Below are 26,779 nucleotides of genomic sequence, written 5' to 3' on the forward strand. Positions count from 1 at the left end.
GCATATGATGCAGGCCCATCTAAGCATCACTTTATCACAAGGAACTCCAGATTTTTATGCTATTTGACTGACAACAACTGTCTTGGTCCTCTCAGTAGGGGGCCATGGTTATGTGTTTCAGATCAGGTCATTTCTCAGTGAGCTGGTCTCATTCCTACTGTTCTCAATTCTGAGATTTCCCAGAGTTCTTTTCCCTGGTAGCATGGTCCACTTGCCCCACAAGAAGATACTTTGAACATAAGCCAGTGGGATCAGAAACTCCTTAAAATTAATGAGGTAAATACTGATAATCTATTCCCTAAATATTTGAGAAGGTTAAACTCAAATAGAAATGATCAACACTAAATGGACTTAAATAGTCTTATTAAGATATATATTATGTAATTATATTAATGGAGAGGTCATGAATTGGTAATGGAGTGTAGAAGACATGGGATCAGTTGTAGGAGGAAGAGGAGAGGAAGGGATAGAAATGATGTAAATACAGTATTCATGTAAATATTTTCAAAAAGAACAGGATTCTTTAAATAGCCAACAAATGTGAGTCTTGTAGCATGTGTGGAAAACTTAAAAACCTCTCAGCAACATAATGGATGAATTATGTCTATTATAAAGACAGAATAATGAATAGTGATGAAAATAGCTAAGCCTAGCTGCAGTGATGTAAATGTAATATTGTATGGAGAAAGTCAAACATAAAAAGCATCACAAGGTATGATTCCATTTCTATAAAATATGAAATACAGAAAGCAAAATTATAGTGTTTAAGAACTTAACTGGTAGAAATATAAAGGAAACTAAGAAATTAATACAACAGTCAGAAATGAAGTAACCTTGCTAGATGGGGTTGAGGCGTGTGCCCAGGCGAAAATGCAGAGCTATTTATTCTGTGTTCCTGGTAGGAACATATTCATTCAATGCCATTAACATGTACAGCTTTTCTTCTACTTACCCTTCAAATTTTGTTTCTTTTTTAATAAAAAAATGTTCAATTCATTTCAAGGTTAATGAAATGTTTCAATTAATGGAAGTGCTTGCAGTGTTATTCTGGTGGTGACTTAAGTTCAGTATCAGGAACCCATGTAATGGTAGAAGGACAGAATTGATTTCACAATTTTGTCCTTTAATGTCCACAAGCAGCCTGTGGAATATGTGCCTCCACACACATAAACACTACTACTGATGATGATGATGATGATGATGATGATGATGATGATGATGATGACGATGATGCTTCTACTGCTACTACTACTACTACTACTACTACTACTACTACTACTATTACTATCATCAGCACTACTACTTCATACAAAGAACAAATCACATTAAGTATATTTTTAATTTACAAAAGAAAGAGAAAACACATATTACAATATATATCTATATTATAGTTTAGTTACAGGAAGGAAGATAGATTATTAAAGAGGAGACATAGAACAGCCTGGAGTTATTTCATGTCTGCCCTGCTCCTGACTCCAAGTGATCAAGTAAGAAACTAACAGTTGAAAAATATTAAATATAGTAATTATTCAATAACATTTTCAGTCAATATAAAAAGCAGGAAATAAAAGCTAGAATGTAAATCTCTCATTTTTTTCATGCTACAAAAGTTATCTAAAGTTTTTATGTCCCTAGGTTAGACTTATTTTCCTATAAATTATAGTGGCTTCATTGATCAAAAGGGTATATAGGGGGTGTTTGTGTGGCTATAAACACATACATAATAAGACAAGCACATGTACATGCACATAAGCTGTTTACTGCAAAGTAATGATCATGATAGGGACTTTACTCTCTGTTAACATTGTAATTTACCATTTGTTTTAAACTTCCTGTAATCATTAATAACAAATTTTTGTAATGATATGATTTAAAATTGCAAGTGAATTTCAGATAGAATTTACTTCAGTGGAATATTTAATGACAGTAAGAGCTAGCTCTTTAATAAACTGTGATAACAAATAATCAAATCTCTGCCTGTAACACTAGAAATAAAACCTACCTATTACCTTGGAAGAACTAAGGTAAAATGTCATCTTAACATTCAGTATTCTAACTGAAGATATTAGTCATCCATTGGAACTAGACCAGAAGAGCCACATTTTGCTGGCTGCAACTATTTTAATATGATATTATTTAATTCTTTAAGAATATCATACATACATACAATGTTTTGTGGTCTCCTTTCTCTCTGAGCCAGTTTTCTGTGTTAACAGGTCTCTTTAGTAGAGATAACAAGGGCTATATAAACCTTGGGGAGTAGGGAGGGATTTTCAGGGTGACTATACATTGTTTACTTGGGCTGAAATGCTGGTAATGCTTCATTTACATGAAGAGGAATTCTAGGTGCTTTCTGAATGCATCCTAATAAAGAGAGAGAAAGATATACCTGTAATTTGGTCATAAGGCTACATGACCACCTCGATGGTAATGGAGGTGGGTATCCATAGGGCTACATGCCCCGGAAGATCCAGAACATGGAAAGAGTAATCGTTACTCCTGTTGATCTCAAGATTGTTCGAGTATGGACAAATCTAGACCTCACTTTTATTCCAGGCTCATTTCACCTAGTCACACTTGCTCCCAAAATGTATTGACCATATTCATATCCCATACCTCCCTAGGTCCTCATAGATATTCTCCCTAACTGCTGACACTGTACCCAATTTTGTAGTCTCATTTTAGTAAGCCATCAATGTCAGGTTGTATTGCTTATATATGCAGGGCTATGAGGCCATAACTTGGATCTTTGTCAACTTATTAAGTGTCATACTGCTAAATAAAACTAATTGTTTTCCTGGAAGCCTTTGATGATCTTTAGTTTGGAGGCTCCTTAGTTAAGGAAGGGGCCTCCTGAGTTTCTCTCATCACCATGCTAGATTGTTTATGTTCACCAATTACACCACATTCCTTTTCTTGTGTGGAAGAACTCATTGTTAGCCTTCATCTCTTTCTTTGATTTCTTTCCCATAATCTTTTTATATTTTAAAAGATAAATTTCTCTTTAAAATTTGTAACCTCTTTAAAAGTCTATGATGTCTCAAGTGTGAGCCTGTGAAATTATTATTATTATTATTATTATTATTATTATTATTATTATTATTATTATACTTCTTATTCACAGTTACAATAAAATTAAAGAAAAATAAAAAAAATACAGCAGTGTAAATAGTTTGGTATCCAATCCTCAACAGCTAGAGTACAGTATGATCTTTTGAGCTCTAAACAGCTTTGGTACCCCTACTTTTCTGGCTCTGCCATTCAGAGCACAGAACAACTCCACTTGGTACTGTACTTGTTGGTTAACCCAAATTTCTGCTATCTTCAACATGCTTGGGGGTCTACTGTAACTAAGGCTACACTCTCAGGATTGTGATGGTGCAAGTATCATCAATAAATAAATAGCATACATACATTATTTTCTCAAAATTTGAAATAGAAAACTTTTAAACTACACTTGTCAACAATAGAAAAGTTGCATGCATGCCTAACAGCCTATATAGAGTTAAAATACTACCAACTATTTTGTGACATCTAATTGCTGTTTTAATTAGCTTATTGTTATTATGAAACATCATGACCAAAATCAACTTAGAGAAGAAAAGATTGATTTGGATTACAGTTCCAGAGCACTGTTTATCATTGAAGAAAATCATAACAAGAACTCAAAACAGTGCAGGGAACTACAAGTGTGGACTGATGAAGAGGCTGTGGAAAGGTAATGCTTACTAGTTTACTCTTCATAGCTTGCTTAGCCTGTTTTTACAAAACCAATGACTCCCAGCCCAGGAATGGCACCACCTACAATGGGTTTGACCAACTCTACTCAATCAAACACTCATTAAAGAAAATGTTCTACCGTCTTGCCTGCAGCCCATTCATATGGAATAATTAGTCAATGGATGTTCCCTCTTCTCAGATGACTGTTTCTTGTGTCAAGTTGACATAAATATAGCCACCAAACATCTACACAGAGATCCACAATGTATTCCAGTAAGGAAGACCTTGAGCAATAGGGAGTTACTCTCACTAATTAAAGTAAAATATTGTGTGCCACATTAACCTTTGAATTTACCTGGAGTTTATTATTTTTTCTATCATTTCTTTTGAATGAAATATATGGCCAGATCTGATTCAACCATTCTATTTTTAAAACTCATTGCTTGTTTGGACTTACAGGTACATAGGTGAAGGATATGCTGTTCATATTATGAAAATGTGTGATGAAAAAATATAATTAAATTAGGTAACAGGACAAAATTAATGGGAAATTACAATATTGATTCTATTACTGTAATGAAGCACTTTGACTAAAACAGTTTTCAAAAGAATGTTATGTTTTGGCTTATAGTTCTAGAAGGAAAGTCCATAATAATAGAGGATGCATGGCAGCGGAAGTTGAAACAGAAAGCTGAAAAAACACATATTCAACATAAATATAAGGCATGCATGTGCAAATGCACACACACAGACACACAGAGGGGAGAAGAGGGATAGAGGGAGGGAGGGGGAGAAAGAGAGATAGAGAGAGAGACAGAGAGAAAGACAGAGAGACAGAGAGAACTACGAAAATTTGATTCATTGTTCTAATCTTCACTCTACAATTTCAAGACTGTATTGTTTGTTTGATTGATTTTGTTTCTGTGCCAGGTTCTCAATATGTGGAGAGTGGCCTTTAACTCACTATGTAGGCTATGTTGACCTAAAACGTAGAATTTGTTCTGTTTTGGAGTCATAAGAATTGGGATTATAGGTTTATGCAATCATTCCTGACTGAACTTAAAACTTTAAAGTCCAGTTTCTGTCTTGGAAAGTACAAGATATTTATATTAAAATAGAACTGCTGTCAGAGCCATGTTACATACAGTGGTTATTTCTAAACATCCTAAACACAGTTAACACATGTGGAAAAGATGAAAATTATAGTCCATTATTATGTAAGGCTGAGGACCTGTATAGTATGGAATGAAAGTAAGGCAGCGGTATACATTCAGGCATCTGATCAAGACAAATAGGTAGTTGCTGGCAGACATTAAATGGCAAATCAGCTTAATTCACAACTAAGAAAAAAGTTGGCTATAATATCAAGAGTATATAAGCTGGTTGACTGTATTTTTGCATGCTACAAAATGAAAGAGATGACAGCACTTAGGCAGCACAGACTCTGATTAGTATCAGGAGTCCTGGTAATTTTGCCTGATGAATAATATTGGATTCAATCATTGCTATCTCGACATTTGCCTTTATTTATGTTTTTTACTTTGAAATATCCAGCCACTGCCAAAGAAGACAGTTAATATTAACATTAACCCTTTAGCATCTATGTTTTTGGTTCTTCTGGCTCTATCTGTAGGCGTGTGTGTGTGTGTGTGTGTGTGTGTGTGTGTGTGTGTGTGTGTGTGTGAGAGAGAGAGAGAGAGAGAGAGAGAGAGAGAGAGAGAGCACTACACATCTCAGGTTGTTTTGGATGTCACAATCCTCCAGCCTACCTTCCCAAGCACTATGAGTGTGTCCCAATACTAGCTAGTAAATTCTGTACATCTTGCTTATTATAAACATGTCTATAGAATGACACTGAGATGTAGAGGAGTTGTTGCATATGTAGCAGGATAATACCTTTCCTTTATTCTCCCAGTCTACTGAGGTAAAATGTATATGTGTCCCATCCTGCAGTACAGTCAACAGGGGTCCAGAGGGTACCTGGAAGAGAATGGGGGACAAGAGATGCAAAGAAGGACACCAAGACAATAGTCTGATCATGGCAACAAGTTTAATGCTTGCAGGCTCTGATTATGTACAGTAGCAAGGCTGGGGGAGGAGGAAGTCTTCAGGGGGCCAGGAGACCTTGATGTACTAGACAATAGGGTAGTTGGCTCACTCCTGCAGGATATTGGCCTAGGTCTTGTAGGAAGTTGGCTTTTTTGCAAAGGTCACGAGCCCTAGGTCTGTATGAAGCTAGCTCCCAACAAAAGGTCAGGAGCTTCCACTTAGCAAACTTGTTGGACTACCAGATTTGTATCAGTGCTTCTGGCAAGCCTTGTCACTGAGCAATGCTGACCCCCAGATTGGCATCGGCACTTTAGCTAGAACACTATGTTTTTTCCACTGAGCTTGTCCTTTAGGTGATTATTCAGATGTTCTTTTTCTGTCCTAATTAGCTCAATGTTAGGATCTCAGGCAAGTCAGATCCCCACATATATGAAATCATAAATTCTGGTTCCAATATTTAGCTCTGATTTTGGATTTGAACTTATTGTTCAGTAATGAACTTTTACAACCCTCCTCTGAGCTAAGATCAAATCAAATCAAATATATCTGCAAAGACCTTTATGGAAAAACAGTACTTAATTAAAGACATGCATCTGTGACTAATCACTGAGAAGGACTTTTGTTGTATGTACATTTGTATGCAAGCATCTATGCATGTATACACATTATATGAATTGTGAGTAACAAAATATATTAATTTTCAGGTCACTCCCAGATCACAGGAAGCAAAAGAGATCATAAGGTTAAATTACCTGTAAGCATACCAGAAACAAGACTTAATTGGAAAATGTGACCATTTTTCACATCTAAATTATGCCTCTGGTTTCATAACAGTTTAAAAGTATTTGTTAGGATCAATTTTCTTTCATATTTTAACACATTATATAAAAACTTGAGTGTGTGTATGCATATGTGTGCATTTTTGTGTTGTTTTTCTTTAGTGTATGTTGCAGGAGAGATGTCACTATGATCAATAGAACAGAGATTTTCCTTTTAATTAAATTTGGGTGATTGAATTTCTTTACCTTTTGTATTACTGAAGTGTTGTGATGAAACAGGACAACTTCTATAACACATGATATATTTCTTTTATATTTATAATTTTGAGACAAAGGAAAAAGACAAAGTTTAAGTTGGTAAGTTGGCAGTCAAACTGTTCATTTACTTAGAAAACAGTACCCTTCAATGAGACACATTGCACATTATTAAAATTTGCTATTTAATTCTTTTCTACTTAAATCTATTTCTCTTTTGTTATAAAGGTTTTGTAGCTGAATACAGCCCAGTTTGATCATTGTGTAATAGTCACATTTTTAATGTTCTGGTTAAATAAATGGTTTTCTTTTTATATCTTAGTGAATAATTTCAGCTTTCTTTCTGAATAGCTTTTGCTAACTAAATATGATATCTATTTATTCCTTTTGATTTTAGAGACAATTGCCAAGGTTTGGTTTCCTAGGAAGTAGTTCTGTGTCTCAGAGAAATGAGTTTGGGCTGATTAGTTGCTTTACTTATTTGTTCTGTCATTTTGTCACAGAAATGACCAGTTTGCTGTGGAAATAGACATGGTGGTATAGAAGAAATATATTCACCTGTGTGCTAGACATCAGTATGACATGGCAACGAGAACATTAAATTAGATGACAGAAACCAGTTCTAAGACTGCCTTGTAAATTAATGCAATAAATATAAGTTTCTGATCTGCAGTGAGAAATAAGAAGCACTCAGGGCCAATCTGCCTCAAAGAATAATTAATAAAGCAATAGCTATATCAATTATTTTGCCACAGGAACATTTACTATTGTAATTAACATAGAAATTGTATGTCAAACTGTAAGTATGATTAAATGAGTATTACTCATTTATGTTTAAAAAGATTTTAATTAATATCTATCATGTACATATCATGTATGTCCTTGAGACTGTGTAATATTTCTACACAGACATTCAGGAGGCACTGAAGAAACCCAACATCCTATATCCCCCCCCTCCTACACACAAGATTCCAAATCATTAGTCATCACTATTTTAGCATCAACTTGACTTGATCTTAGCTTCCGTACTTCTGATGTTGTATACATATGTGATGGCTTGTATATACTCAGCCCAGGAAGTAGCACTATTAGAAATTGTGGCCCTTTTGGAATAGGTCGGTCATTGTGGGCATGGGCTTTAAGACTCTCATCCTAGCTCCCTGGAAGCCAGTATTCTACTAGCAGCCTCCACATGAACATGTAGAACTCTCAGGTCTGCCTGCACCATGCCTGCCTTAATGTTGCCATTCTTCAACTTTGATGATAATAGACTGAACCTCTGAATCTGTAAGACAGCTTCAATTGAATGTTGTTCTTATAAGAGTTTCCTTCCTGTTCACAGCTGTACAAGCCTAAGACAGAAGTTGGTACCAGGGACTGGGATATTGCTATGATAGGCCTGACCATGCTTTTGTTTGGAAGAATGTGTATTTGGGGTCTTTGGATTTGGAAAGCCATAGAATGTTTTAAGTGGGGTCTATTGAGCCTTTCTAGTAGAAATACAGAATACTTTGTTGCTGAGTATGATTTTAAATGTGAAGACTTGGCCCAAGATGTTTCAGTGGAAAAGAATTCCAGAATGTGGCCTTGAGACTGTTTTGTGGTATTTTGGTGAAGAATGCACCTGCTTTTTGTCCTTGACTGAAGAGTCTGCATGAGTCTAAGGTAAAGAGATTTATATTAATTACATTTATTTATTTTTCTTTTCTTTTTTTCGGAGCTGGGGACCGAACCCAGGGCCTTGCACTTGCTAGGCAAGCGCTCTACCACTGAGCTAAATCCCCAACCCCTATTAATTACATTTACAAAGAAACTCTCAAAAAGACCAGCAAAGACTTTGTTCTATGGTTAAGTTTCATGAACAGCATTTTGAGCAAGCATAGCAAGCTTGAAAGGAAAAAATATAAGATATAGGATTCAAATATTAAAGGGGCAACAGAAAGTGAAATGAAACTGAATCCTATGACCTAGGAAATAACAGATTAAGGAATTTTGGGGCATGATCCTACCCAGCTAAGTTTAGATGTGGACATTGTTGTGCACACCTTTAATCCTTGGAGACAAAGCCAACAGATCTCTGAGTTCGAGGCTAGTCTGGGACAAAGCAGCTTCTAAATGAAGAAAAGCTTAAATCCAGGCATGGTCGTACACACTTTTAATGCTAACATTACAGGAGACAGAGCAATGCAGATCTCTGTGTTCAAGGTCAATCTGCAGAGCAAGTTCCAGGAAAGCCAAGCTTAGGCAGAAAAGGAATCAGAAAACAGAAAGCTGGTAATATGAAAGGGGCGGGGCATGTTCCATCCCCAGAAAGTAGTAGAACATGGCAGCTTCATCTATGTGACTCTGGTTTTAGAGTGAAAAATAGAAGGGACTGCTGGGAAAATTGATGATGTTTAGCTGGAGCTAAGAAATTATTGGTGATTAAGAAAAGAAGACCAGTATCACTGAAGTGAATTCCTCTGGGAAGTGTTTTCTGTGAGCAAAAAGAAGCTGTCTTCCAGAGATAGCCAAGGTTGTACCTTGTGCTGTAGCTGGGCTTGGTAATGTGTACTGGTTTTGAAGGCATGAAGGGGTCATGAAGTGCAGCTGAGGCTTGAGACTGTGAGAGACCATGGAAGGCCATTTGTGAAGGTGATGTCTCAGTTGCAATAAAGGACTCATGATGGGAGGGGTCATGCAAATGATTTGAGGCTTGGCACCATGAAGAAAGCCTATGAGAGGCAATTGGTAAAGCCTAGATGCAACAGAAGACCTCGGTGTATTGGAAATGCCAGTACCATGGGAGGATTGCCAAGAACATCAGTGGCAGTGGAATGGATCAACCTGAGCTTAGAGGGTAGAGCTAGAGAAGTGCTGCAAGCCCTTGGAGGATCCCAGAAGATCATGTATGGATCCAAGACATTGAAACAAGAAGCTGTAACATTGAAGTTGTTTTGGAGACACCAAGACTTTCAAGATGCCAGAGGCATATGATATCTGCTGAGAAAGCTGCTAACAGGGAGTGGAACTAGCCCAGGACAAAGAAATTCATTACAGTCAACACAGATAAAAAAGGAGTTGAAGATCTGAAAAATATTTTGACATCAGACATGATGGAGATGCAGAATTTGGAGTTTGCCCAGCTATTTTCCTGTCTTGCTTTGGGGATTACAGTTAAGTGATTAGACGGATCTCAAAAGAGACCTTGAACACTGGACTTTTAACATTGTTGAGACTGTTGTAGACTATGAGGGCTTTGGAAGTTGGACTAAATATGTTTTGCAATATGCAATGTTTAAGTATGGCCCCCATAGACCCATATGTTTGAACAAGCCTATGCGGGTCAGGGAGTGGAATGTGATTGTTTGTATTCACTTGTCCCTGGGAGTGGCACTATTAGAATGTGGCCCTGTTGGAGTACATGTGACCTTGTTGGAGTAAGTATGTCATTGTGAGTGTGAGCTTTAAGACCCTCATTCTAGCTTTCTGGAAGCCAGAATTCTGCTAGCAGCCTTCAGATGAAGATGGAGAACTCTCAGCTCCTCCTGCACCATGCCTGCCTGATACTGTCATGCTCTTGCCTTGAAATTGATAGGCTGAACCTCTGAACCTATAATCCAGTCCCCATTAAATGGTGTCCTTACAAGAGTTGCCTTGGTCATGGTATCTGTTTACAGCAGTAAAACCTTAACTAAGACAACATATTTTATAGATAAAACACTAGCATGATAGTTGTTAGAGAAGTAGTCAAATATACAGCATAAGGTATGGAAACAACATCGTGGAGGAGGGTGATAAATTGCTGCGGCTGGGTCATAAGACATCAGTTCATGATGTTACAAAAGTAGAAATAAGTCATGCCACATTAAAATGGATTTTCAACACAAAGTACAGGAACTGTATTCTGCAGGAAATAGGGAATCTTGGTATTACAGTCCCTTTCAACTATAAATACATTATTTTCTTCCATTGCAAAGCATGTCTGTTTTCTCATTGCATGCAATTTTTGTTCTTAGCTCCTTAGAGTTTCAATTATATAGTATAATGTCAAAACTTCTGATTCAATAAATTAAGAAAGAGAATTTAACAGGGGCCGTAACATGGCATGGATTTTCACATTACTTTAGGAACTCAGCAGCACTGGATCAGGACAGTTAATAAATCGGAAAACGGTTCAAGTTCCTGAGAGTTGTTGTGAGCATTGGTATTGGCAATGACACTATGAACACCAAGCCTTCTGACAAGCTTAGGATTGCCATGTGTACCACCTGTCTGCAGTTGTGGAAGAGACTGCTGATGTCATGGTTTGACACATCCTCAATCTACCTCTGCAAAATACCTAAGACAGAGGGAATGCACACAGATAAAAAGCACAAACCAGATCCACAAAGTAGCGTGGGGAGCAGTACAGAACTTTTGGCTAAGGGTCTGACATTTCTGATTTTTTTTCCAAAATATTACAAAATAATTATTATCATCGCTTTCCATAGATTGAGATCTTTGCATAACCTTAATGGATATATCTTTTAAAAATAATATTAAATCTAAATTCTCACATATTCAAATATCAAACTCAAATATAAGCCTTCATGTATCCTTTCCTTAATGAGAGAAAAAGAGAAAGACAACAAGAGAAAGTAGAGACTGAGAAGAAAAAAGTGTCTTTAAATATGAGTCTTGACACCCGCGGATCCCGGCCCGCAGCAGCTCTCTGCTCCCAGACCCGGTGAGAGAGAGACCCAACCGCCTGGTCAGGTGGGCACTCCTGAGGCTGCAGAGCAGAAGAGACCACCAACACTGCTCACCCCTGCCCACATCCCTGGCCCAAGAGGAAACTGTATAAGGCCTCTGGGCTCCCGTGGGGGAGGGCCCAGGAGCGGCAGGACCCCTGCCGGAGACACTGCCAGACCCTGAAGGAAACAGACCGGATAAACAGTTCTCTGCACCCAAATCCCGTGGGAGGGAGAGCTAAACCTTCAGAGAGGCAGACAGGCCTGGGAAACCAGAAGAGACTGCTCCCTGCACACACATCTCGGACGCCAGAGGAAAAAGCCAAAGACCATCTGGAACCCTGGTACACTGAAGCTCCCGGAAGGGGCGGCACAGGTCTTCCTGGTTGCTGCCGCTGCAGAGAGCCCCTGGACAGCACCCCACGAGCAAACCTGAGCCTCGGGAACACAGGTAAGACCAAATTTTCTGCTGCAAGAAAGCTGCCTGGTGAACTCAAGACACAGGCCCACAGGAACAGCTGAAGACCTGTAGAGAGGAAAAACTACACGCCCGAAAGCAGAACACTCTGTCCCCATAACTGACTGAAAGAGAGGAAAACAGGTATACAGCACTCCTGACACACAGGCTTATAGGACAGTCTAGCCACTGTCAGAAATAGCAGAACAAAGTAACACTAGAGATAATCTGATGGCGAGAGGCAAGCGCAGGAACCCAAGCAACAGAAACCAAGACTACATGCCATCATCGGAGCCCAATTCTCCCACCAAAACAAACATGGAATATCCAAACACACCAGAAAAGCAAGATCTAGTTTCAAAATCATATTTGATCATGATGCTGGAGGACTTCAGGAAAGACCTGAACACACTTAGGGAAGCACAGGAAAACATTAATAAACAAGTAGAAGCCTACAGAGAGGAATCGCAAAAATCCCTGAAAGAATTCCAGGAAAACACAATCAAACAGTTGAAGGAATTAAAAATGGAAATAGAAGCAATCAAGAAAGAACACATGGAAACAACCCTGGATATAGAAAACCAAAAGAAGTGACAAGGAGCTGTAGATACAAGCTTCACCAACAGAATACAAGAGATGGAAGAGAGAATCTCAGGAGCAGAAGATTCCATAGAAATCATTGACTCAACTGTCAAAGATAATGTAAAGCGGAAAAAGCTACTGGTCCAAAACATACAGGAAATCCAGGACTCAATGAGAAGATCAAACCTAAGGATAATAGGTATAGAAGAGAGTGAAGACTCCCAGCTCAAAGGACCAGTAAATATCTTCAACAAAATCATAGAAGAAAACTTCCCTAACCTAAAAAAAGAGATACCCATAGACATACAGGAAGCCTACAGAACTCCAAATAGATTGGACCAGAAAAGAAACACCTCCCGTCACATAATTGTCAAAACACCAAACGCACAAAATAAAGAAAGAATATTAAAAGCAGTAAGGGAAAAAGGTCAAGTAACATATAAAGGGAGACCTATCAGAATCACACCAGACTTCTCGCCAGAAACTATGAAGGCCAGAAGATCCTGGACTGATGTTATACAGACCCTAAGAGAACACAAATGCCAGCCCAGGTTACTGTATCCAGCAAAACTCTCAATTAACATTGATGGAGAAACCAAGATATTCCATGACAAAACCAAATTTACACAATATCTTTCTACAAATCCAGCACTACAAAGGATAATAAATGGTAAAGCCCAACATAAGGAGGCAAGCTATACCCTAGAAGAAGCAAGAAACTAATCGTCTTGGCAACAAAACAAAGAGAATGAAAGCACACAAACATAACCACATCAAATATGAATATAACGGGAAGCAATAATCACTATTCCTTAATATCTCTCAATATCAATGGCCTCAACTCCCCAATAAAAAGACATAGATTAACAAACTGGATACGCAACGAGGACCCTGCATTCTGCTGCCTACAGGAAACACACCTCAGAGACAAAGACAGACACTACCTCAGAGTGAAAGGCTGGAAAACAACTTTCCAAGCAAATGGTCAGAAGAAGCAAGCTGGAGTAGCCATTCTAATATCAAATAAAATCAACTTCCAACTAAAATTCATCAAAAAAGATAAGGAAGGACACTTCATATTCATCAAAGGAAAAATCAACCAAGATGAACTCTCAATCCTAAATATCTATGCCCCAAATACAAGGGCACCTACATATGTAAAAGAAACCTTACTAAAGCTCAAAACACACATTGCACCTCACACAATAATAGTGGGAGATTTCAACACCCCACTCTCATCAATGGACAGATCATGGAAACAGAAATTAAACAGTGATGTAGACAGACTAAGAGAAGTCATGAGCCAAATGGACTTAACGGATATTTATAGAACATTCTATCCTAAAGCAAAAGGATATACCTTCTTCTCAGCTCCTCATGGTACTTTCTCCAAAATTGACCATATAATTGGTCAAAAAACGGGCCTCAACAGGTACAGAAAGATAGAAATAATCCCATGCGTGCTATCGGACCACCACGGCCTAAAACTGGTCTTCAATAACAATAAGGGAAGAATGCCCACATATACGTGGAAATTGAACAATGCTCTACTCAATGATAACCTGGTCAAGGAAGAAATAAAGAAAGAAATTAAAAACTTTTTAGAATTTAATGAAAATGAAGATACAACATACTCAAACTTATGGGACACAATGAAAGCTGTGCTAAGAGGAAAACTCATAGCGCTGAGTGCCTGCAGAAAGAAACAGGAAAGAGCATATGTCAGCAGCTTGACAGCACACCTAAAAGCTCTAGAACAAAAAGAAGCAAATACACCCAGGAGGAGTAGAAGGCAGGAAATAATCAAACTCAGAGCTGAAATCAACCAGGTAGAAACAAAAAGGACCATAGAAAGAATCAACAGAACCAAAAGTTGGTTCTTTGAGAAAATCAACAAGATAGATAAACCCTTAGCCAGACTAATGAGAGGACACAGAGAGTGTGTCCAAATTAACAAAATCAGAAATGAAAAGGGAGACATAACTACAGATTCGGAGGAAATTCAAAAAATCATCAGATCTTACTATAAAAACCTATATTCAACAAAATTTGAAAATCTTCAGGAAATGGACAATTTCCTAGACAGATACCAGGTATCGAAGTTAAATCAGGAACAGATAAACCAGTTAAACAACCCCATAACTCCTAAGGAAATAGAAGCAGTCATTAAAGGTCTCCCAACCAAAAAGAGCCCAGGTCCAGACGGGTTTAGTGCAGAATTCTATCAAACCTTCATAGAAGACCTCATACCAATATTATCCAAACTATTCCACAAAATTGAAACAGATGGAGCCCTACCGAATTCCTTCTACGAAGCCACAATTACTCTTATACCTAAACCACACAAAGACACAACAAAGAAAGAGAACTTCAGACCAATTTCCCTTATGAATATCGACGCAAAAATACTCAATAAAATTCTGGCAAACCGAATTCAAGAGCACATCAAAACAATCATCCACCATGATCAAGTAGGCTTCATCCCAGGCATGCAGGGATGGTTTAATATACGGAAAACCATCAACGTGATCCATTATATAAACAAACTGAAAGAACAGAACCACATGATCATTTCATTAGATGCTGAGAAAGCATTTGACAAAATTCAACACCCCTTCATGATAAAAGTCCTGGAAAGAATAGGAATTCAAGGCCCATACCTAAACATAGTAAAAGCCATATACAGCAAACCAGTTGCTAACATTAAACTAAATGGAGAGAAACTTGAAGCAATCCCACTAAAATCAGGGACTAGACAAGGCTGCCCACTCTCTCCCTACTTATTCAATATAGTTCTTGAAGTTCTAGCCAGAGCAATCAGACAACAAAAGGAGATCAAAGGGATACAGATCGGAAAAGAAGAGGTCAAAATATCACTATTTGCAGATGACATGATAGTATATTTAAGTGATCCCAAAAGTTCCACCAGAGAACTACTAAAGCTGATAAACAACTTCAGCAAAGTGGCTGGGTATAAAATTAACTCAAATAAATCAGTTGCCTTCCTCTATACAAAAGAGAAACAAGCCGAGAAAGAAATTAGGGAAACGACACCCTTCATAATAGACCCAAATAATATAAAGTACCTCGGTGTGACTTTAACCAAGCAAGTAAAAGATCTGTACAATAAGAACTTCAAGACACTGAGGAAAGAAATTGAAGAAGACCTCAGAAGATGGAAAGATCTCCCATGCTCATGGATTGGCAGGATTAATATGGTAAAAATGGCCATTTTACCAAAAGCAATCTACAGATTCAATGCAATCCCCATCAAAATACCAATCCAATTCTTCAAAGAGTTAGACAGAACAATTTGCAAATTCATCTGGAATAACAAAAAACCCAGGATAGCTAAAGCTATCCTCAACAATAAAAGGACTTCAGGGGGAATCACTATCCCTGAACTCAAGCAGTATTACAGAGCAATAGTGATAAAAACTGCATGGTATTGGTACAGAGACAGACAGATAGACCAATGGAATAGAATTGAAGACCCAGAAATGAACCCACACACCTATGGTCACTTGATTTTTGACAAAGGAGCCAAAACCATCCAATGGAAAAAAGATAGTATTTTCAGCAAATGGTGCTGGTTCAACTGGAGGTCAACATGTAGAAGAATGCAGATCGATCCATGCTTATCACCCTGTACAAAGCTTAAGTCCAAGTGGATCAAGGACCTCCACATCAAACCAGACACACTCAAACTAATAGAAGAAAAACTAGGGAAGCATCTGGAACACATGGGCACTGGAAAAAATTTCCTGAACAAAACACCAATGGCTTATGCTCTAAGATCAAGAATCGACAAATGGGATCTCATAAAACTGCAAAGCTTCTGTAAGGCAAAGGACACTGTGGTTAGGACAAAACGGCAACCAACAGATTGGGAAAAGATCTTTACCAATCCTACAACAGATAGAGGCCTTATTTCCAAAATATACAAAGAACTCAAGAAGTTAGACCGCAGGGAAACAAATAACCCTATTAAAAAATGGGGTTCAGAGCTAAACAAAGAATTCACAGCTGAGGAATGCCGAATGGCTGAGAAACACCTAAAGAAATGTTCAACATCTTTAGTCATAAGGGAAATGCAAATCAAAACAACCCTGAGATTTCACCTCACACCAGTGCGATTGGCTAAGATCAAAAACTCAGGTGACAGCAGATGCTGGCGAGGATGTGGAGAAAGAGGAACACTCCTCCATTGTTGGTGGGATTGCAGACTGGTAAAACCATTCTGGAAATCAGTCTGGAGGTTCCTCAGAAAATTGGACATTGAACTGCCTGATGATCCAGCTATACCTCTCTTGGGCATATACCCAAAAGATGCCTCAACATATAAAAGAGACACGTGCTCCACTATGTTCATCGCAGCCTTATTTATAATAGCCAGAAGCTGGAAAGAACCCAGATGCCCTTCAACAGAGGAATGGATACAGAAAATGTGGTACATCTACACAATGGAATATTACTCAGCTATCAAAAACAACGACTTTATGAAATTCGTAGGCAAATGGTTGGAACTGGAAAATATCATCCTGAGTGAGCTAACCCAATCACAGAAAGACATACATGGTATGCACTCATTGATAAGTGGCTATTAGCCCAAATGCTTGAATTACCCTAGATCCCTAGAACAAACGAAACTCAAGACGGATGATCAAAATGTGAATGCTTCACTCCTTCTTTAAATGAGGAAAAAGAATACCCTTGGCAGGGAAGGGAGAGGCAAAGATTAAAACAGAGACTGAAGGAACACCCATTCAGAGCCTGCCCCACATGTGGCTCATACATATACAGCCACCCAATTAGACAAGATGGATGAAGCAAAGAAGTGCAGACCGACAGGAGCCGGATGTAGATCGCTCCTGAGAGACACAGCCAGAATACAGCAAATATAGAGGCGAATGCCAGCAGCAAACCACTGAACTGAGAATAGGTCCCCTATTGAAGGAATCAGAGAAAGAACTGGAAGAGCTTGAAGGGGCTCGAGACCCCAAAAATACAACAATGCCAAGCCACCAGAGCTTCCAGGGACTAAGCCACTACCTAAAGACTATACATGGACTGACCCTGGACTCTGACCCCATAGGTAGCAATGAATATCCTAGTAAGAGCACCAGTGGAAGGGGAAGCCCTGGGTCCTGCTAAGACTGAACCCACAGTGGACTAGTCTATGGGGGGAGGGCGGCAATGGGGGGAGGGTTGGGAGGGGAACACCCATAAGGAAGGGGAGGGGGGAGGGGGATGTTTGCCCGGAAACCGGGAAAGGGAATAACACTCGAAATGTATATAAGAAATACTCAAGTTAATAAAAAAAAAAAAAAAAACACTAAAAAAAAAAAAAGAAATACTCGAGCTAATAAAAAAATTAAATAAATATGAGTCTTATTATATTCCCATTATTTCAGGAGTTTCCTTTTTCTTGACTCTGTTTTGAAATTTTCCTTTAAAACAACTTCACATGGAGAGTTATGGAAACAGAAAAAATAGATTATTGCCCTCATAATCACAAGTCTTGTCAAACCCTGGCAATGAGATATGCATGAACAAGATGTTTTAACCATCTTTATAATGTAATATTTTACTCAACATTTGTTTTGCCTGAACGTAGTATGCTTAAGGGACAGAAATAAAAAATGGAAGGTCTGAATTCATGGCATACCTTGGTTTGCCATGTCATGTTCCAGTTTTGGTTTGATCCAACATTTCTCCACTATGTCCCCATTCTTCTCTTTTGGAGTGGTAATGTATTCTGTGTCATTATATGTTGGGAATATGCAATTTGCTATTTTATTTTACATGTTCTATGATTGAGAGATTGCCTGGAGTACCAGAAGTAACATTGTACTGTGTATTTTTAAATACTGTTGGGACTGTACAAGACGTTGGTGTCTTTTGAAAATTGATTAAATGTAGTTTGGATTATGATATTTCCACAGAATTTTTAAGGTCTGAGCATTGAAAGCATTGGCTTGAATAAGAAATATTCTCTACAGGCTCTGCTATCTGAACATCTAGTTTCCAGTTATCATTGCTTTATGAGGAACCTTTTTAGGATGTGTGGTCTTGTTATAGAACATATGTCACTAGGGTAAATTTTGAGAGTTGAGATTCTCTAGCCACTTCTATTTTGCACTCTACTTTGTGGTTTTGCTCCAGATATGAACTTTCAGCTTCCTATCCTGTCAATGTGTCTGCCACTTGTTACCCTGTGTCTGTTGCACCATTATGGAATCTTAATTCTCTGAAGCAATATGCCCAAATAAACACTTCTGTAAGTTGCCTTGGTCATAGTATTTTATCACCATAACAACAAAATAGCTAATACTATTTTATTGTATTTAAAAATCTGTATTCTATTTTGAACTATATCAACTCTTCTCATACCCAAAGAGGTATACCATTAACACAGCATCTGCTTAGAATACTGGTAACAGTAAAAGATAGAAAGAATCTGAAGACCTTGACACAGAGTTTATGTAAAAAAGAAAACTGTCACACAAACCACTCACTGAAAAGTGAGCCTGTTCCCTTTCCATGCAGAGAATAACTGCACAAATACATCTGCCCAGATTTGAGTGAAAACTGTCTTTAGAGAGATCACTCTTCCAAGAAAATAGATAACAAAATGGGAGAAATAAGAAAACTTGAAGACAACACCAAAGCACTCTGTAAAACAAGGAGATACTGTCAATGTCAACTTCATTCGAAAATTTTGTTAGTTTTCTTGCAATTTGTTCCTAAAGATTTACATTTTTACTTTATTGTTTTGTCACATGTATCCCCCAACAACTGAAGAAGTGACTGTCCCTCAATCTATTGCCTGCCTGTAGATCCCATTCCCCTATCTGGGCTGACTTGTCTAGACTTTGTGGGGGAGATTGTACTTAGTCCTTCAGTAACTTGATGAGCCAGGCTGGGGATGACACCCAGAAGGGGACTCCTTCTTCTCAGAGGAGAAGGGGAGTGGAAATGAGACAGTAACTCTGTCAGTGAGGACTTAGAGGAAAGGAGGGTAGATATTGAGATGTAAACTAAATAAATTATTTAATACAAAATAAAATAAAGAAAAAAATTGATTGCAATTAGAAATTCTTACCACATTCTGAAAGTTCCCAGTCAAGTCTATGTTCAAATATTATTCTTAAACAGAACGACTATTTTGTCATGTGTTCACAAAAACTAAGAATCAATAGTTCCTATAAAAGTATAGATTTCAATTGATTTCTGGCTTCTGGTAAAATTAAGACACTAGCATGATTATTCTAAATTCTAAAAATATTCATGAATGAATTAACTGAATCAATATATTTAATTTTTCCTTGAAAGTATTTCTATGCAATGGAAGTTTTAACTCTTACAGGCAAAACTTCTCAATCATTCAGAAAAAGTGATTTTATTGGTTGAGTTTCAGTGACACAATATCCATTGAAAGATATTGAGATATATAGTATAGTGATCAAGGCAAGACAGATAGTATTTTCCTTGTAACATTATCCATAATAACTTAACTGAATGAACCTGAGTATGCTTACTTTTTGACTAAGGAAAACATTTCCCTCAGAGAAGTTGTAAGAATTCTGATAAAACATATGAAAAGATGTAAGATATTTTGTAACTGGAAAGTACATATGTGACATATAATTGCTAATGTTACAACGATTTTCATAATGCTATATTTACTAACATATAGGTAAATTTAAAGTGTTATTAATTAGAAAGAAATTGGTTTTATTTTCTGTATATAATATGCCTTTTGATGTGCATTTACCCAACAATTAAGGATGTTGAACATTTCTTTAGATGCTTCATGTCTATTTGAAATTCCCAAATTAACAATTATTTATTTAGCACTGTACCCTAGTTTTAATAGGTTTGTTAGATTCTTTGGAGTCTAACTTCTTGAGCTATTTGTATATTTTGAATATTAGCCCCCTATTGGATGTAGGATTGCATGAAAATCAAAACAACCCTAAGATTCCACCTCACATCAGTCAGAATGGCAAGAATCAAAAATTCCCGTGACTGTAGATGCTGGCGAGGATGTGGAGAAAGAGGAACACTCCTCCATTGTTGGTGTGATTGCAAACTGGTACAACCACTCCAGAAATCACTCTGGCAGTTTCTAAGATAATTGGAAAGAGTGCTACCCAAGGACCCAGCTATAACATTCCTGGGCATATACCCAAAAGATACTCCAACATGTAACAAGGACACATACATGCTCCACTACTTTCATAGCAGCCATATATATTTACTCAATGGAATACTACTCAGCTATTAAAAATAATGACTTCATGAAATTCATAAATAAATGGATGGAACTGGAAAATATCATCCTGAGTGAGATAACTCAAACTCAAGATATGCACTCACTTATAAGTTGATATTAGACCAAAAGCTCAGAATACCCACGATACATTCCACAGACCATTGAAGCTCAAGAAGACAGAAGACCAAAATGTGGATGCTTCAGTTCTTATTAGAAGAGGGAACTCATAGGAGGAAATACAGAGACAAGTGTGGAGCAGAGACTGAAGGATAGGCCATCCAGAGACTGCCACCCGTACACATGGAGATCCATCTCACATGCAGTCACCAAACCCAGACACTATTGGGGACACCAAGAGGTACATTTTGACAGGAGACTGATATAGCTGTCTCCAGAGAGGCTCTCTCAGAGCCTGACAAATACAGAGGCAGGTACTTATAGCCAACAACTGGACTGAGAATGTGGTCCCTAGTGGAGGAGTTAGAGAAAGTACTGAGGTAGCTGAGGGGGTTTTCAACCTCATAGGAAGGACAACAATATCAATCAACCAGATACCTCAGAGCTCTTGTGGACTAAACCACCAACCCAAAGATACACATGGGGCGACCCATGGCTCCAGCTGCATATGTAGCAGAAGATGGCCTTGCCTGGCATCCATGGGAGGAGAGGCCCTTGGTCCTGTGAACTATCCATCCCCCATTGTAGGGAAATGCCAGGGAGGTAGGTGGGAGGGAGTGGGTAGGTGGGTTGGGGAGCACCTGCATAGAGGCAGTCGGTAGGGGAATGTGATATGGGGTTTCTGGAGGGGAAACCAGGAAGGGAGATAACACTTGAAATGTAGATACAGAAAATATCCAATAAAAACATGCCTTTTATTTGGCTGCCATTTTTGATGTTGCTTTGTGTAATATACTCTGGAAAATTTTTACACCGTCCTCATATGGGTTATTTAATTTCAATAGGCAATGTTTTAAGTTAGAATATGAGAATGTATAACTGTCCATTATACAAGTAGAAATCAATTTTGTCAAAGCAAAGATTTATTGATTTTTCTGATACTTATCTTTTATTACTACTTATATTTGTGTTTTCTTTTGTCTTTATGGGTTGTAAAGAAGCAAAACATCTGTAATCAAATTAATTCTGTCTAAAGAAACATATTTTTAAAAATCTGAAACATTCGTTGCCTTTGATATTTATGGATGAGTCATTAACTATTTGAGTTGTGCAGACTTCCTTACATTAAGAATTCAGAGAGGTTGTTACCAGTGTCCTGTGACAGTCTAATAATTACCCAAGGTACTTAGTGCTGATAATCATGCAGCCTACCAAGAAGGCTATTATAATAACTCTGGTAACTTCAGCTGTCAGAATCAGATCATTAAAAACTGAGTCATATTTCAATTTTTAAAGGTATCATCATGACTTTTGCAGGCAAATGGATGGAACTAGAAAATATCATCCTGAGTGATATAACCCAGTCTCAAAAGTATGTACTTGAGTGGGTATCAGCCAAAAAGATCAGAAAACCCATGATACACTCCACAGATCCACAGAAGTTAAACAAGAAAGAAGGCCCAAATAGAATACTTGAATATCACTTAAAAGGGGGGACAAAATATCCATGGAGGGTGAGACCTACATGGATGAGAGGATGGCTAGAGGCATTGAGGAGCAGAGGCAGGCATGGGGAGAGACAGAAGAGAGTCCCAGAGAGCAGAGATAATAAATGGAGATATACAACTGCCAGGGGTCTGGCAAGGGGTAATTCTCTAGGAAATCTCAGAGACTGTGGATATAGGAAGCGCCCATGAGTAAATGTGGGTAACTTTAGTTAAGATGCTCAGTAGTGTGGAGATGGAACCTGAAGAAACCATCAACAGTAACCAGCTAGGACCCACAGGGGAGGGATAGGGACCCCAATCTACCTACAAAACTTCAGACACAAAATTGGTCCTGTCTAAAAGAAGTGCAGGGATAAATTGGAGTAGAGACTAAAAAAATGGCAGACTAGTAATTGACCCATGGACAGCAAACAACCCCTGAATTTATTAGTGATACGATGTTGTGTTTGCAGACAAGAGCCTAGCATAGCTATCATAACTGTGACAGATGCAGATACCAGCAAACAAACATTATAAGAAGGTCATGGACCCCTGTAGAAGAATTAAGCAAAGGACTGAAGAACCTCACGGAGATGGCAACCCCACAGGAATATACTCAGTGTCAAAAAACCTGGATCCCTGGGTGCTTACAGAGACTGAGCCACCAACAAAAGAGCATATACATGGGCTGGTACCAGACCCCTTACAAATATATAGCAGAGGGCTGCCTTGTCTGGCCTCAGTGGGAGACCATGCGTCCAATCCTGCAAAGATTTGATGCATGAGGGTAGAGAACCATGGTGGAGGGGGTCATCTACACTCTCAGTGGCAAATGGAAGGGGAGCTGGGATAAGAACTCTGCAAGGGAAGACTGAGAAGCTGGCAACATTTGGACTGTAAACAAACAAACAAACAAATAAATAAATAATAAGAGCCAGACCATTAGATAAAAATTGGCATACAGTTATTTCTATAATATTCTACTTGAAAGGTAGATATTTGCATACAATTATTTATATTTATATGTAATTATATTTGTGTGTGTATGTGTGTGTATCATATATTTATATCTTATCCCGTTGTCCTATCCTATGATCCCTTCATTTTCATTTGTTCAACTGTGATAAAATTTGTAAAGGTAATTATACCAGCGCTCCAACTTCAATTTTGAGAGAAATTAAATAAAGCAGAAATAAATTATAAACAAAAAATGTAGACTATGGATCATTTGTTAACATTATAATATAAAAATGCAGCAAAATTTCTTAGTCTGCTGCCTCTAAGGAGTCCAGTTCCTATGTGTTATAAAGTACATATTATGTGTGGTTTTTTTTTTAGATAGAATATATTAAAGGCTGGAAGTTTGTCCACTAATTTTCATTCTTTATTAAGAGTAGCCCTAAGCTTCCAGACTGTTTCAAAACCTAACAAATTCACTCTTACCTACTTTATCTCATGCTTTATGTATGTGTTTTGATCCATAATTTCCATTCTCATCTTCTTCTGGAAGTCGCTCTCAATATTTCACTTAATGGATTGGAGTAAGGGAACAACTGATATGAGTTCTAATAAATCTCTATAAGTGCTTCAGTTCATCTTTAAAGACTGCAGTCTCAAGCACTCTTCTCTATTTTACACTTATTAGAATCTTCTTAAATACTTATTTTTAGCCTTCAAAATTGTTTCTCCTGAGGAAAATAAGCATATTGGCTGCTGACACTAAATGTTTTGTTACACCCATACTATTTAGAAATCTATGTATCTATCTAAAAATGCATGTATACATGGACACATACATTTACTTAAGAATAAATATATACTTGTATCTATGTATTTATGATATATGAAGTGAAAACAAGTGTTGATAAGTGAAGCTAGCTATTCAACAAAAAGATTAGTTCTGAAAAAAATCTAAAATTGATTTAATATGCAAGTAGATAAAGGTAAAAATTACAAAATTATTTATTTCTGAAGAGAAATTAGAAAATTTCTATATGGAACTTGAATGAAAACGCAGTACTTTTAAGTACAATAAACGTAACCCTTACAATAAAAAAATGAAAATTAAACAAGTATAGTATTCTCAAAACTGAGTCAGCTATAAATTTTTAAAGTTGCATAGTTAGGCAAATAATATGTTTCTGGCTACATAAAACATAAAACCAGGAAATTTATGTTAAATATTCTTTGATGTTGTACACAAATCTATTGAACATATGAAAGCCTGGGTGACAGGTTAAAAGAAAACAGTTCAAGTACTTTGGGAAGGAGGTAATGAGATGATGGACAGGCATGTTGAATGGGACTTTTGCTGTTCTTATTTCTTCATTTGGATATTGGGTGCATATATTTATTATATTTGATGACTAAAGGTTTACTTACTTGGAATGCTTCAGAAAACTTAGGATCATTTTTCTGAATTGGAGCCTCACTTTAAGATATATATTGGCTACAATTATTTTCTCATTTGGAAGTTATTATGTATCATCCTATGAACATTTTTCAAATTCCTTCTTAACATCCTCAACATTTCATCTTTAATTATTGTATCACTAAATGCTATGACACAGGGACCATAGTCATTTCTTTCTTAGCATTAACATCCTACCCCACCCCAAGTGATGTTAAAATCGACATAGTTTATTCTGGAAGAAATAATACCCTAAATAACTTCCTGGTTCTTAGTTTAGATAATGTCCATTTGCTTTTGAGCTCTACAACTCATCGTGTTTCTTTAGTAGGATCCTCCTTTGTCACTAGATAAGACAAGCTGCTTCTATGCTATCGGCTAGGAAAGTCCATGGGTCTCCTAAAAGGGATATTTTGATTCTCCCTTTTAGGAGATGAGCTAATTCTTCTTTTACAGAATATGAAATATCATTAATTTACTAGTTTGTAGACACAGAGAGGATGAATAATGATTTACATGCATAGAGTAAATTTGCCTTGAATGTTTGCATTATAGTCAAGGAAACACTGCGCTACTTGAAAAATGCGCATAGAGTTGGGCTCTGGTCTTTGCTGTTTGGTTATCCAGTGTCAGGCCCAAAAGGCCCTCTTCCCCCATAATGGTAGTACTAGTGATTTTTTTCCTAAACAAAAGTGCTCTGAATGGGTGAAGAGAAGGACTAGTATTGTGTAAACAAGCCTGAAGTTCTGTTTGTTAGAAATGCAAACCTCTTAAGATGACTTCTCTTCACCAGGAACCTCCCTTGATCCTCCAGCAACCTCTGTTACCCTTTACTCAAAGGTCAATTATGTAACTTTAGAGTCATGGCAGTGTTGGAGGGTGCAGTAACCACATAGCTCAGTTAAAGTGTTTTATGTGCCTCTATTTATGGCTACCACGTATATTTCTTCTCCAAGTGAAAAGTGGCTGTTTGAAAGTACCAAAAAAGATTGAGATAGGGATTGGTGGAGCTTCTAGGATGATTCCCAGTGGGGATTTAGGCTATCTGATCTTGCAATTGTTTTATTTGATTAATCTGATCATGACTTTTCCTATAAATCAAACTTGTCTTGAGTGTACATTATCTCTTGCCAGGTCTGATTCTTGTCATGTGGAATTTGAATAACACAAAGTTAATGGAGAAAAAATTGGGTTGCATCATTATTACATTACTTACTTTTCTTTTCATTGTGACCCAATACCTGTCAAAAGGAACATAAAGAAGGAATGATTTAATTTGGCTTAGAAATCCAGTCAGTCATGGCTGGAAGGTATGACAGCAGGACAATGAAAGAGTTTATTACATTGTGTATGCAGATAAGAAGTGAAAAGATAAATGTTTATGTTCAGCCAACTTCCCTCCTTTTGATTTTTAACTCAGTTCAAGGTTTATCCTTTGGAGGTTCTTTTATTTTTCAGATTTATTTATTCATTTTTCATGTGCATGCTGTTGCTGTTTTCACACATACCAGAAGAGGGCATCAAATCCTATTACAAATGGTTATGAGCCACAATGAGGCTGCTGGGAATTGAACTCAGGATCACTGGAAGAGCAGTCAGTGCTCTTAACTGCTGAGCCATATCTCTAGCCCCCACATTATAGGTTCTTAAAGCTCTTTGGAGTAACCCTCAAAGACATACCAAGACATATAACTTCTAGGTGACTAAAATACCAGTCAAGCTGACAAGCATAATTGATCAGTGTATTAGTTAGGGTTTTACTGTTGTAAACAGAAACCATAAGCTAGGCAACTCTAATAAAGATGACATTTAATTGGGGTTGGCTTACAGGTCCAGAGGTTCAGTCCATTATTTTCAAGGCAGAAGCATGACAGTGTCCATGCAGATGTGGGACTGGAGGAGCTGAGATTTCTGCATCTTCATCTGAAGGTTA

Source organism: Rattus norvegicus, chromosome X, assembly GCF_036323735.1.
Source record: "Rattus norvegicus strain BN/NHsdMcwi chromosome X, GRCr8, whole genome shotgun sequence".
Lineage (NCBI taxonomy): Eukaryota > Metazoa > Chordata > Mammalia > Rodentia > Muridae > Rattus > Rattus norvegicus.